Source organism: Spermophilus citellus (genome assembly GCF_964194105.1).
Source record: "Spermophilus citellus genome assembly, chromosome: 8".
Lineage (NCBI taxonomy): Eukaryota > Metazoa > Chordata > Mammalia > Rodentia > Sciuridae > Spermophilus > Spermophilus citellus.
The window spans coordinates 134,215,466-134,232,166 of NC_138189.1; positions in this window are offsets into that span (position 1 = coordinate 134,215,466).

Here is a 16,701-nt window from a genome sequence, read left to right on the forward strand (position 1 = left end):
AGCAAAGCAGCCCTCACCCAATACCATATCTTGGCACCAAGATCTTGGATTTCCCAGCCTCCAGAACTGTGAGAAATAAACTTTTGTTGTTTATAAGTTACCTGGCCTAAGGCATTTTGTTATAGCAGCCCACATGGACTAAGATACAATCATAAGGTAAAACATTGTAGGATATTTTTAGTATATAAAAATGCTTTCACATACATCATTTCCTTTGAATTTTCACAGCCAGTCTATGAAATAGAAATGCTTTGCTAGTTTTAAGTCTATGAGAAGGAAAGGTAACTCACCAATGCTCACACAAGTAATGGCAGAATGAGAACTCAAAATCAATCAAGACTCCTCGTCTCAGGCCTGGCCCACAGTCGGCAGCTCCTCCGAGGAGAGCTTAGTTACTAGATTTTACAGCCCTTCCAGGGACCCGAAGTTTGAGGTGTAAGGTCACTTCCTGCCAAGGGTGTATTACCCATCAACCCCAGAGGCCTTATGAAGACAACCATTCTCCACAGGGGCCCTGTCTTGAATAAGGCTGAAAAGGACTGACCAGCCATCCCAGTCTGCCTGGTGCTGTTCTGGTGTTGGTGTCCCCAGTCCTGAGCAAACAGGAATGGCCAGGCACCTTAGGAAAGGACTGATGGGCTTCCCACGTCTGCCTTTCCCTCGTTCTGTTTTAGTCACTCCATACACGTTGCCGAGTTGCCACTGAAGGCAAGAGCGCCAGGCCAAGCATTGGTACACAGAGCTGAACGAACCGCGTCCCTGCCCTCAAGGTGCTTGCAGTCTTAGGGGGGGAAGATGCTTTATGTTCAGCTGGGCACACTGCCGAGTGGGATTTTTAAAAGCTTGACTATTACAACAGTCAAAGGAAGAGACAGTTTCAGGAAACAGAGGGTGACCAGCAGAATCCAGGGCTTGAGGGAACATCCAGAAGGACAAAGACTGAGATGAATAAACCAGATTGGGAGCCTAGAATTAGAGATTAGCAGAGAGTGAAGACAGCCCCCAGGGTCATCCTCCCATGTGTAAGCCAGAGGACTTCTCTTCCAGGTCATGAATGAGTGTAGCAGGTGCCAGACAGGCTCTCCACCATGAACAAATGGAAGAATGGGCGTGGAGGTGAATGAATATTAGACATTGGGCACATTGCTTATGTGTCTGAACTCTACCTGAAATGGCTGGAGCAGCATCTCTCTCCTCGTGGCCTCTCACATGGAAAGCTTGGGCTTCCTCACAATGTGGAGGTCCCAGGCAACCAGAGTTCTTTCATGGCATCTAATTTCCCAAGGAAGGAAGCAGGAGCTCTCAGAAGCCCCAGATGGCATGTCCACCACGTTCTGTCACAAGCCAACCCAGACTCCAAGAGAAGGAAAACAAATCATAATTCTTTGTTTTTTTTTAAGTCCTAGTTGCCATATTTTTATTGATTTATATACTTTTTAATTTTTATGTATTCTTTTTAGTTACAAATGGCAGTAGACTGTATTTTTTTTAATTTATTTATTTTTTTAAGAGAGAGTGAGGAGAGAGAGAGAGAGAGAGAGAGAGAGAGAATTTTTTTAATATTTATTTTTTAGTTCTCAGCAGACACAACATCTTTGTTGGTATGTGGTGCTGAGGATCGAACCCGGGCCGCATGCATGCCAGGTGAGCGCGCTACCGCTTGAGCCACATCCCCAGCCCAGTAGACTGTATTTTGACATATCCTACCTGCATGGAGTATAACTTCCCATTGTTGTGGTTGTACGTGACGTGGGGTTACACTGGTTGTGTATTCATATAAGAACATAGAACAGTGATGGATGTCCGGTTCATTCCACTGTCTTTCCCATTCCCAGTCCCCTCCCCGCCATCTCTCCTGTCCAATCGGGTCAACCTCCACTCCCCCATCACCCCCATTTATTGTGAGTCAGCATCCACATATCAGAGAGGACATTTGGACTTTAGCTTTGGGGGGATTGACTTATTTCACTTAGCATGATAGTCTCCAGTTCCGTCTATTTACTGGCAAATGCCATAATTTCATTCTGCTTTAAATCATAATTCTTGATGTGTGGGACAACATGCATGCAGAAACAGGTAAGCTATCAGGTGCCGTTTCTGGAGAGCAGCTACCATGAAGGCTTAAAAGGGAACAGTTCAGAATGTTAGAAAAGGCCAAGGTGAAGTTGAGGCCCCTCCAGTGACCCCATACAGCATCATGGAGAGTATTGTTCTCAAACCTGAGAGGTCAGGAAACGGAAGGGGCTGTTGATCAGTAAGAGTGCTTGAGTGGCTGCTGACACGGTGTGGGGTGCAGATGCTGACCCCATTGAGGACGTGCACTCTGCGATAGGAAGGGCGATGGTGCCTCTCCAGAGGTGGACAAGTGGGTGCTGGACTTCAGAAGAGAAGGTAGCACAACCACTGCCTGAAGTTGGCAGAGTCCAGTCGTGGGACCTCCTCTCCGCAGTCCAGGAGCAAGAAGACTGACCGCTGTTGCAGAAGGTTGGTAAGAGAATGGTGTGAGGACCGAAATCCAGGTTTCAGTTAAATGGAAAAAACGAGGAGACCAGATTAAAAATGTAAAGGTGCTTGAGGGATTTCCCCACGGGGAATGGCAAATGGCAGAAAGATGCAGTTGGGTAAAAGGTCGTCCTGGAATCCCACTAATGGATGTGGGAATAGAGATTTGCTTCAGAGCTGTGTTCAGAGTGAGTTAGAGGGCTATCAGGATGGAAGAAATTGAACATTAACAAGTAGAAGGAAATGTCGCTCATTCTTGCGTTCATTCATTCATGAGAGAAGGGGAAAGGGGTGTGAGCCGGGTTATTCAGGTTGGTGTCAGGACTTTCAACGCCATTGCTTCTGAGGTTAGAGCCACCCCTTCATGTCCTCAGCCTCCTTCAGGTTAATAATGAGGGTGGCAGTCAAGGTTGGGGTCAGGGAGGAAGAATGGGAGACCTGGAGGTGCTATTTCAGTGAACACTCAGGAAGCTCAATAGCAGAAGTCCAAGTGATGGCATCAGGCTATCCATCATGTCTAACGTTCTAAACACCCATGTTCCCCTCCAAGGAAAAGGAAATCAGCGTTTAGTGTATTAAATCTAGTCAATTATTTAAAGGTGCATGCTCTCTCCATGAAGGAGGCAGGCATAAGAAGTAAAATATTCTGTGACATTTGAGTGGACTAAAAGAAAACAGAACGAACGTAACGTCATGCCAAAGGTATTTGTTGTTGTTGTTACACACCTTGAGCCAAAGGATTGCAAGGTATTTTACACACAAGGTGCTCACTCTTCTTCTGCAAGACTGGAAACGCGGCTGCCAACCCCGGCACTCCCCGTGCCCCCCACTTTCCATCAAGGAACACACTGACCAATTTTTAATTTTTGTTCCTGCTCCAGGGATATGTTAAGTCTGGAAAGGAAAGTATACAGTATTGTTCATCAGGGGGAAAAAACAGAGACGGTGTTGAAATAGGGTAGTTGCCATCTGAATTGAATTAAATATTTTCTTGTTTATTTTCTTTTGTGTTTTTTTTTTTTTTTTTTTTTGCTCTTCCCTCTGAAGGGGCAGAATACTCCAATGGAACTTGTTACTCAATGAGAACAATCCATTCATAGTGTTGAAGAAAAGAACATAGGAGTATTGTCTGTTTGATCTGTGCTGAGTGGTGTTCTGCCTTTGAGCTGGCAGAGAGGTGAGCCGGACTCTGGGTTTGCAGCACACATCAGTGACAGAGGCCCCCCTCTCCTCTGAACCCAACACCCTGGGCCTGGAGGAGGGCAGCTCTGGTCTCTTGGGTGGGCTGTGGCTACCAGGGAGGCTTGGGAACATTCCTTCTCCTCTCTGTACTAACTAAAATAAGACATAATAAATTGAGACATCTGCCAAGCTTTCTTGTCTAACACATAAGTCCGAGCAGAAAGCCATCTGGCGTTTGCCCAGTTTCTGCAAGGCACAGAAATGACTTGCTTAAGATAATCCAGTCATAAGCAGCTGAAGAAAATCATTTACCCTATACAGCAACTTGCCCTGGGCATAGGCTCCTTCCTTTCCTGGACAAAGCTAGCTCACTCCCCACCCTCACCCAGTGCTCCAGGCCAAAGCCAAGTTTAAAAATCAATGTCCCACATCTTTCTTTTTCTTTTTATAATGTTTCAGTAAAATTAATTTCTCCCTCTCCTTCCTTAGATCCAGGGAATTGCTTACACAACAGGACACAAGAATTGCGAGTGGTGGCTCTCATTTTCCTCTGCATTTTGCTAATGATTTTTTTTTTTTTTTGCATGGTCCCTGGAGCATCTGATACTTACCATACTTCCCTGCAACCTCTTAGTTCAAGTCCAGGCCTTTTACGCCAAACCAATCCATTACACTTTCTTTCTGGAGCCAAGAGTGGTGGACATTTGTTTTTTGGCTGCTTGGTGTCCACACACCCTGCTTCCTGTAACTGCAGTCAGGGAGCTCCATCTATTCATTCTTGGTCCCTCCGGCTCAGGGGCATCACTTGGCCCAGGCCTGTGACGGTCTGTGCATCATCACACTCTCCCGGGCACGCAGCTGGGCCAAAGGTCAGTGAATGATCCATCCAGAACCAAGTCACAGAGAGACCCAGGAGAAACTTCTGAGAAAGAGCCTCCCTTTCTCCTCATGCTAAGTTTGAGAGAGCAGAGAGGTTGGGGCTTCTCCGCTACTTTCTATATGGCAAAGCCTGTGGTGGGAGCTCCCCCAGCAGGAGTTGCTGAGAAAGAAAGCAACCGAGACCTGAATATGCCATTAGAGCTCAAAATCTAGGAAGTACTGAAGCAAGTCACTTCCTGGGCTTTTCTAAGAAGCTTCCTTTTTCCTTAAGAGATAATTTTGTAACATGCTATGGTTTGGGCCTGGGATGTTCCCCCAAAGACTCATGTGTTGAATTGTGGTCCCCAGAGTGGCACTATTGGGAGGTGGTGGAAGATTAAAGAGGTGGGGCCTAATGGGAGGTCTTCAGGTCATTGGGGGTGTTCCCCTGAAAGGGATTGTGGGGCCTCTCTCTTTTCTTCTTTCTCACTTCCCCATCATCAGGTGAGAAGTTTTGCTCCACAACATGCCTCCACCATTGAGTGCCATGATAGCCCCCAAATAATGGATTCAAACTTCCAAAGTTGTGAGTCAAAGAGAACCTTTTCTCTTTGTAAGTTAATTATCTCTGATATTTGTTATAGTAACAGAGAGCCAACTAACACACAATCAAACCAGTCAGGAGTATTAACTCCAGTCCAGGCACTTGTTTGCAGGTTGTCTGCTATATTTATAAGCTCTTTCCTTTCTTTGCTGAAATGGTCTTACTCTTGTTCTCTCCAATACATGTCAACTGGTAAGGACTCCTCATTTTGTTGAAGCCATGCTCACTAATCCTGTGCATTTCAAAGTTGAAACAAGTTTTTCACACTTTTACAGAATTTTCTTCTGTATCTTTCTCTTCATTTCATTCATTTGTGATAATTCAGCAATAATTTTTTAAAATTTTTTTCTGGGCACTGGGGATTGAAGTGAGTGTGCTATAGCACTGAACTACATCCCCAGCTTTTTTCCTTTTCTCTTGTGTGAGACAGGGTCTGGCTAAGTTGCTGAGGACCTTGATAAGTTGCTGAGGCTCATCTGGAACTTGCACTCCTTCTGCCTCAGCCTCCCAAGTTGCTGGAATTATAGGCAAACAGCACTGTGCCTGGCAGTCTTTTCCTTTTTTTTTTTCTTCAGTACTGGGAATTGAATGCAGAGCCTTATGCATGCTAGGCAAGTGCTCTATCACTGAGCTACATCCCAGTCCCAGCAATGACTTCTTGAGTGATCAGTATGTGCTTTTAAAAGGCATGAGGGGTGCCAAGTCTCAGCCTCAGCAAACATGCATAATTTCAGAACAAGGCATGTGCTCCAGGATAGGAGAGGGTAAAAAGGGATGCAGAACACAGAGCAGGAGCTGAAGGGAAGGACTGGGGACTCCCAGGATGCCTCTGGCCTTTTTAAATCTTCCATAAGGTTCAACATTGGCACAAGACAGTATTTTTCTCCTTTCCTCATGCTCACTTTTAAATATCATTATATATTGGAAGATGAAGATTTTAAAATAAAATAAACATCCCAGGTGCAAATTCATTCAACATGGGACAAATATTTATGAGTATCTGCTGTGTGCCTGGCACTTTCTAGGCCCCAGGGACAGAGAGTACAATGTCACAGAACTTACATTCTAGTGAGACAGAGAGGATTCAATATGCACAACATAAATAAACAGGATGTCAGATGCTGCGGAAAGGAGAGATGATTGGCCGGAGAGGTGGTATGAGGTTGTCTTAGATACTGTGATGAGAGAAAAGCTCTCTGTGTGTAGGAATGTGGATAAAGTGAGGTTGAACATTGTGTGGCCATCTGGGGGAAGACCATTCTAGCAGAAGGAACAATAAATGCAAAGGTCCTGAGAGGGCCCACTTCTCCACCAGGGATGGTAGGTAGACACAGGGCCTGTGACACTGTGGGGCACCATAAACATGTTTTAATTTCCTTTAAAAACAGAAGGAAAAGCCAGGTGTGGGGCCTCACGCTTGTAATCCCAGAGATAGAGGATGAAGCAGGAGGATCACAAGTTCAAAGCCAGCCTTAGCAACTTAACGAGGCCCTCAGAAACTTAGTGAGACCTAGTCTCAAAATAAAAAATAAAAAGGGCTGGGTATGTGGCTCCATGTTTAAGCACCCCTGGGTTCAATCAATAATAATAATAATAATAATACCCAGAAGGAAGGAAGGAATTTTCAAAGGAATTGTTTTAACATATAGTACTTACATATTCATTTTTTGTACCAAAGCTGTCATAGAATATAATTTCAATTTTTTTTTGAGTGAAAAAACAGGATCATGAAAGTCGCCATGTACCCCTGGACACTGAAACAGGAAGGAACTGGGCTTGTTGGAAGACAAGCTGGACTCTGACCAGAGGAGTAAGAGCAGAGGGTGGGTGGCAGGAAGTGAGTCCACAGACATAGGCAGGGACACCGGCAGGTAGAGTCCCTGGGCTGTTTGGGGAGTAGGTAGCTAGAAATGAAAGGGAGGCAATGGAGAAACTGAAGTGCTCAGGATTTTTGACACTGCTAACATCCACAATTGGGACATTGAACATTTCTGGCCACTCCAAGAAAAGGGCTTCTATTGACTTTTGCATTTTTCAGCAGTTTAAATGACTTCTCGTGGGTGCCAACTCCCACCTGAATCTTGACATTGGCTTCTGCTGCATCTCAGCTTGATCTTTTCCTTATGACCTTCTACCCTCTCCACTGTGGGCTAGAACAGAGACTTAGAAGGGATGGGGAGGCACTTTCCAATATCCAAATGCCATAAAAATAGGGAGAGTTGTTATAGTTAATAATGGGTAATAATACTTCTCCCATGGATGGACTTTGGCTCAGAGACAAATGACCTTCTTTTCTTGTTGGGGTTCGTGGAGTGGAGGGGGGTGACTCACCTGCCTTGTGTCCATACTTAGCATAATCAGGCATCTCTCAGTCACAATCAATATTCAGGAAGGGTTTGTCACATTGTGTTGTGAACTCAGAGAGTTTCTGATGCTGCTTGTTGCTGCTCATTTAATACCAGTAATATTTTGAGCTCCTAACCCAGAAGGTCTGGGACACTTGCACATCACCCCTCTGCTGTCCTGCATCCTGTTGAGACAATTGAGGTTATCTCTTATTCTTCATGGTGCATGTTCATATTCAACATGACCTGGTGGATGTGGAGCCTCAGCCAGCAAGCTGGGAACTCCCAGCATCCCCCAGAACTCTCAAGGTCCTTTGTAAAGCCAGCTGTTTGAGCAAGGAAACCTTTTTTTCCGCCTCTCTTCTTAGAAGGAAATAAGTTAGGATGCCTTAAAGTCTGTGAGGGCAAAAGGGCTCATGGATTTTGTCGGAGCTTCTTTAGGAAGTCACTTTTTATTACATTCCCCTGTATGGGCAAATACCAAATTAAAAATAATATAAAAGGGCCCCTGTGTTTTAGGGTTAGGAAGGGCTTTACAGGAAGGAGAACAATTGGTTTTAACAATACCTAAGGGAAAGAGGAACTCTATTGGAATGACTGACGTCCCCCAAATTCAAACTTCTAAGGCTACATCTACTTTTCCAAAGTAAATATGTCCAGAAAGGTGGTAGAAAATATGTAGAGAAAAAAATGTTTTTCCTTTAGTGTCTTTAAGTGTCTCCTTGTTGCACCTAAGGTCTGACTTCCTAAGTTTACAACTTTCAGATGGAAAAGTTCATGGTTGAAATAGAAAGCACTGTTTGGGGGGACTTTTCAACGTTAAGTTAATTTTCAGTGGAAATTCAAATCTAACCAGAAAGAAATTTAAGTATTGCTTATAGATTCACTTTGAAGGCCCAGATCAGGGTGTAACAGGTGTCTCCTTTCTTCTGCTTCGTTTCTCTGCAGTCATCTATTGATTGCAAATAAGTGGGTGCTATAGTTCGGATCTGGAATGTCTCCCAAAGGCCCATGTGTTAAAGGGTTGGTCTCCAGTGTGGCACTACTAGGAGGTAGAGCCTAGGGGGAGGTCTTTAGGTCATTGGAGGTGTGGTCTCAAGAAGGATTGTGGGTTCCCATATTTTCCTCTTCCTTTCTTTTGTGTCCTGGCCATGAGGTGAACAATTGTGCTCCTCCACCTGTGCTTCCACCATGATGCACTACTGGCCACAGGTCCAAAGCAACAATCCCTTATGGACTAGAACCTCCAAAACCTCGAGGTAAAATTAACCTTTTCTCTTTAAAAATGGACTATCTCAGGTATTTGTTAAAGCCAGTGGATGCTGCCATACTAATGATGATAGAACACAAGAGAAAATGAGATGAAACCTGAAACTCTTAGACTGTGTGGTTGGAGATAACCTCCCAGAAGTCCAGTATTCAGAGAGGGGGTGGCCATCTTCCTGCCCTTTACCTGTGCACTGTGTCTGGCCTGGGTGCAGACTGGAGGCCTCCAGAGGAGAGCAGCAAGGGTCCCGGAGAGGAAGCCAAACAGTCCTGGAGCTGCCCTGGGCCAATATTTGGAGAGTAGTCATGAAGGGAGCAGACCTACACTCTTTAGCTTCAGAAGAAAGAATAAAAAGCAGAGGGTGAGGAGGCTAGATTGCTTTTGCCTAGTTTTCATTATGATAAAATACATGATCACCTAAAATTGAACATTTAAATCACTTTAGATGTCTTCAGTGGCACTAGATGTACTTACATTGTTATATACCATGCACCTCCAGAACTTTCTCATTGTCCCAAACGGAAACTCCATACCCAGTGAAAAAAAACCCTCAATTCTCCCCCTCTCCAAGCTCCTGGCAACCACCATTCTACTCTGTCTATATATAAATTTGGCCTTTCAAGTGAACCCCATATAAATGAACCCACACAATATTCGTCTTTTACTTGGCGTAATGACTTTAAGGTCCATGTCTGTAGTGCATGAGAGTATTCCTTTATTTCTTAAGGATGAATAATATTGCACTGCTTGTATATACTGCATTTTGTTTATCCGTTTATCTATTAATCAATGAACATTGTCTTGTTTCCATATTTCAGTAACTGAATAATATTTCTGTGAACATTGGTCTGCAAATATTGGTGTCCCTGCTTTTGGTTCTTTTGGATATATACTTAAAAATAGCATTGCTAGATCATGTGATAATTATGTATTTAATTTTTGAGGAATTACCATGCTGTTTTCTACTTAACGTTTGTACTAGCAATGCCCAAGGATTGTCACTTCTCCGCACCTTTGCCACACTTTACTTGTTTTGTGGGAGGAAGTACTGGGGATTGAACCAAGGAGGCTTAACCACTGAACCAGATCCCCAGCCTTTTTATTTCTTTTTATTTTGAGACAGGGTCTTACTGAGTAGCTTAGTGTTGCTGAGGCTGGCCTTGAACTTGTGATCCTCCTGCCTCAGCTTCCTGAGCTTCTGGGATTACAGGTGTGCATCATCACCCCTGGATACCACACTTAACTTTTAAAATAGCCATCCTAAAGGGTGAAAAAGGAAAATGCAAGGTTTTGACTTTAAGAAAGAACAGTCTCACAATAAGATCTGTCCTATTAGGACCTGCTTACTTTAGACAGGTACTAACTCACTTCTAAAATGGAAGTCTATGAATCTGTGGCACAGTGTCATTTGTTTATTTGATTTGTCTGGATTTTTTTTTTTTTTTTTGGTGTGATGTGTGTAAGATAAGAACAATGTATGGATCACAGTGATTTGTTGGGACTTAATGTGCGTATAGAGGGGTGATCACAAACTAATGACCCACAGATTAACCAACAAAATAAAATATGTCCCCAAACTTGGTGACTTCTCAATAAACTTTGGATACCCTGCCTCGTGAGGGATGGGAAGACATGGCAGTAGAGGATCCATGGTCCCTGGAGTGGAGATCCGTGTTATGCTGCCATTGCTCAATTTAAGAATGTGTAACCAACGCTACTCCAGCCCCAGTTGTCCACTGGGTAGACAAGCTACACAATTATGAACCGAGGGTGAATTAAATGACTTATTTACTAAAAGAACTATCAATAAGATACAAGTTCTCTGACTAAAGTATCTGAAATAGGAAGACGTTATTACATTTGTTGGTATTTTCAATATTAATATGTTCAATTGTTTTGTTTTGTTTTTAAAGTAACTGGTAAAATCTAAGGTATTAGTTACCTTAGAACTTTAAAAAGGGCTGGGGATGTGGCTCAAGCGGTAGTGCACTCGCCTGGCATGCGTGCGGCCCGGGTTCGATCCTCAGCACCACATACCAACAAAGATGTTGTGTCCGCCGAAAACTAAAAAATAAATATTAAAAAATTCTCTCTCTCTCTCTCTCTCTCTCTCTCTCTCTCTCTCTCTCTCTCTCACTCTCTCTTTAAAAAAAAATTTTAAAAAAAACTTTAAAAAAGATCAAAATGGGCTGGGGATGTGGCTCAAGCGGTAGCGCGCTCGCCTGGCATGCGTGCGGCCCGGGTTCAATCCTCAGCACCACATACCAACAAAGATGTTGTGTCCGCCAAGAACTAAAAAATAAATATTAAAAATTCTCTCTCTCTCTCTCTCTCTCTCTCTCTCTCTCTCTCTCTCCTCTCTCACTCTCTCTAAAAAAAAAAAAAAGATCAAAAGACACCATGTTTTGTCATTATGATATTTGTTCCATGAGAATAAGGACCATGACTCTTTTATCATACCATATTCCCAAAGTGTAAGTGGGGTAAGGTAATACTATCCATTACTATGCACATATTATTATGCTGTTATTTTTAAGTATCCACTGTGCTTTGTGTTGACTTGAATGCAGTCATCCAGCACAGTAAGTAACAGGGTGACACAGTCACTTAAAATAGTATGTGATTAAAACCATTCATTCAAAACTCATTGAGACAATTAGACTTATTTTGTGACTTATAACTTTCAAGGGTAAGAATCCCAGATTGGGTTAAACAATATCAAAATTTAGATATATGGGCTTCGTTTTGTTTTGGGGTAAAAATCACTTTCTAAATTTAGAGAAGTCCTACTTTATAAAATATGCTCTGGTTTTGATCTCTCACCCTCTTCCTCACCCTCTCCCTTCATTTCTCTGGTCTACCTGTTTGTTTTGGACGGAAGTGCTGCAGAGGAAGGGGTAGTCCTCATTCAGAGCTCTACTTCTCCTAGGACTGTAACATAGATTTGAAAGTAATCCACTGTGGGTTATGATTTATGATAGATGAATGCCAAATAATTCTAGGTCATTTATTTTGTTTCAGGCACAACAATAGGGATGGGAAGGGAAAATAGGTTGGTTTAAAACAAATCAAATCACGAAAACCTCAATAAATGTTTTATAACTGAAATTTATAACTGAATGAATGCCACAATGCCTAAAATTCCTGTTGTGAAAGTTACCGCCGTGGGATAAGGCATAGGGAGTCCAGAAAGCAGAGGTAATATATTCAAACTTTTCCTCTAGTAGCCAAAGAAAATGAAAATATATGCCCTGGGGATCTGGGGTTACAGCCAGAAGAGGTTCTCAGGCAAAATTTCTTTGAACCTGCATCTTGACTCAAAGTTCATGCAGAGCTTGGACCCTGTGGCATAGTCCATGCCACCAAGGAGCAAGAGCAGCAGACTGGTTACTGTGCCTAGGGATGCAACTAAATCCCACTTGCTATGATTTGGATCTTGAATATTTTCCAGAGGTCCACATGTTAAAGGTTTTGTCCCCAGGATGGTGCAATCAGAACCTTTAAAAAGTGCAACCTAGTGGGTGGGGATGGTCCTTAAAATCATTGGAGATGTGCTCTCCAAGGGGATCAGGGGCCTTTTGACTTCTTCCTTCTTTGCTCCCTAGTTTGTGAAATAAGATTTTTTCCTCTGCCACACAGTCCTGTTGTGATGTGCTGCTTTGCCATAGGTCTTAAGAAACAGACCAACCCATGGTGGACTGGAAACTCCAGAACTGTGAGCTAAAATAAAATTTTCCTCTTTATAATTTAATTATCTCAAATATGTTCTTACAGTGATAGAAAGTTGACTAACACTCCACTTCAACCAGATATAGAATAAGTCCAATACTGTCATCATCCTCAACTTTGGTAAGAAAAACCAAGCATATGGAATATCCACACAAGCCCTTAATAATAGCTTGCTTTAAATTATTTGCAAGTTAAATTGCTTAACTCACCCCCAACAAATAAATGTCTGAGCAAAAAGAACGTTCCAGAAAGATGGTCATACTTATTCTATGATGGCTCATATTTTCTGGGTATTTCATGTGTATTCTTGAGAGAAAGACATGGTAACAAATCATTGATACTGCTGAAGACATTGGCATTGAGTAATTTGCTTATTGTTGCTTTAAAAAAATTTTTTTTAAAAGATAATACATAGGGGCTGGGATTGTGGCTCAGCGGTAGAGTGCTCGCCTAGCACATGGGAGGCCCTGGGTTCGATCCTCAGCACCACATAAAAATAAATAAATAAATAAAAAGATATTGTGTCCAAAAAAATAAATATTAAAAAAAGATAATACATAAACATGTTTCACTGTCAAAAACTTGGAAAGTAAAAGAAAAAAAAATGAACAACTCTCATTATCCCATTGGGTGTTGTCTGGGGACAATAAAAGCCTGAGGAGACATTGGGAAGGGTTCAAAAAAAAAGTTATATTCTGAATGAAAAAGATCATGGGCCCAACCATCAGGAGAGGGAAGATTTGCATGGAACAGCACAGCGGGTATTTCTGGGTGCTAAAAAGAACAATCCTGAAGAGAGAGAAAACAGGGACCTAATATGCTAGAAGCAGAGATGAGAGAGCAGACAGAGGAAAGACCGAGAAAGGGGTCCCGGAGATCAATGCTGCCCACTCGGGCAGTTAGACTAAGGTTGCCTGGAATTGGCTCAGTACATGGAACTGAGGTGGTCCCGGATCTTGGGGGACCAGGGTTTACCTTTGGGCAACTGAGTCTGTCAGATCATTTTCCCTCTTGAACATCTACTAATGATGTGCTTGGTATTTGGCTGAGGTCTTCCATAGTCTTGTCCTCTGCTCAGAGTTCCTAGCTTGCCTGGAGAACTTCTGTAGCTTAAAGTTTAAAAAATAAATCATCTCCGTTTTAGGGGAAATAACAAAGAAAGGTTAACTAAAAACAATCCATAAAATTCTGTAAACACTACAGGATCAGGGATAATATCTCTTTTTCATCATCATGGTATTCCCAGTGGCTTCTATAGAGTATGGCACATAGTAGGTGTTCATTAGATATTCAGCGACTGAATGTAAAGGCTTTTTTATCAGTCTAGGGTCAAGTAGAGAGATGAATTCACCCCAGATGAGACGCCTTTAGTGAATGGATCCCTTGCAGAGGGGTAAGTAAGGTTAACAGAGCTGGTGAGGCTTCCAGCAACAGTGAAGGGCCATGACCATCCCTAGAGCTGAAGGAACAGGGAACAAAATCATGTATCTCAAGTCCAGTGGGGCTGAAGCTGTATTATGGAGGTACAGAATTACAGCCAGGGCCAAGGTAGCCGACAGAGAGGAAGACAGGGAGGAAAAACTATCCCCATCCTTCATCCTCATTTCCCTCTTAAAAGTACCTCTTGTTGGTCGAGTCCAACTGGACTTCAAGCCAGCCAGGGAGCTTGGGGCACACAGTTCCTAGAGCACAGAATGGCGCCGAGGAGTGGGGAGAGTTGGGGGGCCAGCACAAGACTGCCTCACTCAAGCACAGGGAATTCAGCCCTGTCTCTACAGGTCTGCTTCTTGGTCTCTCTCAGAGACGGTTTGCTCTCTTTAATAACAAGTTGTTATCTAGGCCGGCACTCTTACTTGTCTTTCAGGGAACTGGGAACAAGATTTCCTGGGGAGAGTTCTCAGGCCCCAGGGCTTACTCCTATCCTAGCACACAAAAGCTGGAGACTTAAGGTCTTTAGGGCTTGACTCCAGCCCCTGTGGTCCCTCAGGCTTCTTCCTGATTGACGTAGATCACTGTGACTCAAGTAGAATGCTAGTCATCTAATTGAGACTTCAATAACCCTCAAGTGAAAGTAGGCTAATTAGACAGTCTTGAGCAATTCCTTGCCTCAGTTTCCCCAGTCCTAAAGTGAAGAAAGAAATCCAGAGAGTTGACTGGAGGATGAATAGCCTTTGCTGACACAGTTGTATGATATTTTTTTTCCCGTATTTTACTCTAGGTAATTATGAGACACTCAGACACTAGTACTACAAAACAAGACTCATATATTATGCAAAAGTCACAGTGAAGCTTCCCCTGGACATCATACTAAGAAGCAAACTCTCCATGGAGCTGGAATATGTTTAAAAAAAAAAAAAAGCAGTCATCAACCTAACCTTTCTCTAAATCAACAAACAACCTGGCCCAAATGGAGCTTGAATCTCCTGGGGTACCAATTTCTAAAGGCCTGACCTTTGGAAATTAAGTAATTCCTCGCAATGCCTGTTGTCTGTTTGGGGGGATGTCTTTAGTAAGAACTGTATGGCAGTCACTGCTCCGTGCTCTGTGCGAATACTCTGGGTGCCAAAGGAGCTTTGGTCTCCAGCCTCTTCCCGGCAGGTACCCATGGAGCTCCTCCATCGCAGCTAACTCCCTACTAACCGGTTCGTCGGTTCGCTGGGCTTTGTGTACCCAGAAGACACTTGTTGAACCAGTTGTGCTTAAGATCCCAGGACAAGGATGTGTATTGTAGTTGATCCCTCCTGTTCCTTCCTGTTGTTTCAAGACATTTGCAAGAATCATTTTTTTGTCCTGAACATTACATGAAATTCTATTGGTCCCCTTGTCCCTCAGATATAGATTCCTGAGTGTAACATAAAGGTGGAGGAGGTTTCAGAAGCTATTTTCATGAGAGCACCCATCTTTCCAAAGTGCAAATGCCTGTTGACCTGCCATGGAGGAGCTGGGCTGGACTGGTGACTTGTGGTTTGTGCTTTAAGGGTAGGAGATTTTTCACCAATGCATTGTAGCTATGAATCCCCAGGAAGACTTTCCAAGAACATTGACCAAAAGCTGAGTGTCTGAGGCTAACAATGAAATGGGATCTGGATGTGGCTTCATAAGCACTTTTTTCATTAAACACTTTGCTTTTATAGTACTGTTCCTCAAAGTGTTAAAAATCATTATATTTTGAAATGTCTGCAAGTTTTCTGTTCAGAGGATTTAATACATCCTCTCCCCCAATTTTTTTAAAAATAAGATTTCTGGTTTTGAATCAATGGTATCTATGATTTGGGGTATGTATGATTTTTAAAATAATGTAGGTTTCATTTTTGTCATTTTTATGTGTCTTTCTAAGCCCTATAGCTAACCTTCATTCACATTTAAAAGAACCCTCTGGGAGGGTTATTTAGTGATATTAAACCAATGCTAAATTATCCATGTACAATATTTGAAAGTACTCAATTCCTAAATTTTGTATGTTGTTATATGAAATGCTTTTAAGTTCGGGTTTGCAAAATCAGTTTGCTCAAATTAGGATGCACAAAAACACCTCGACATTATCCTACATTTGAGCTCTAATTTTCCGGAATAGCAGAGAGCTCTCTGCGAGTCAGAGCTCACTCCCAGCATCACCCAATATTTTAGTTCTCAATTTCCTCATCTGCAAAATACTGGGGCCCAAACATGTAATACACAAGGTACCTTCTGGCCATGAGGTTCTCTGATTCTGATTTGAAGTTCTAATTATCTTTCCTTATTAAAAATATTAAACTATGAGATTAATGATGGCAGAAAGAGTAATAATAATAACTCCCATGGCATAACCATTTGTGAGTTTATATGAAAGGGCTTCTAGTTTACGTTAAAAGAACATGGCCAAACTTCTCCAACCAAAAGAACACAGATGGAGCTGGAGGTAACTTGATCTTGCTTCCCAAGAGATGCTCAACTACATAAAATCTGGCATAAAAATAGAGGTAGGGTCAGGTGTGGTAGTGCATGCCTATAGTCCCAGTGGCTCAGGAGGCTGAGGCAGGGGAATCACAAGTTCAAAGACAGCCTTAGCAAAAGCAAGGCACTAAGCAACTCAGTGAGACCCTGTCTCTTAATAAAATACAAAATAGGGCTAGGGATGTGGCTCAGTGGTCAAGCACTCCTGAGTTCAAGCCCTGGTAGCCCCCCCCCCGAAAAAAAAAAAAAGAAATAGAGGTAGAAGTAGAATTCTAGAAGCA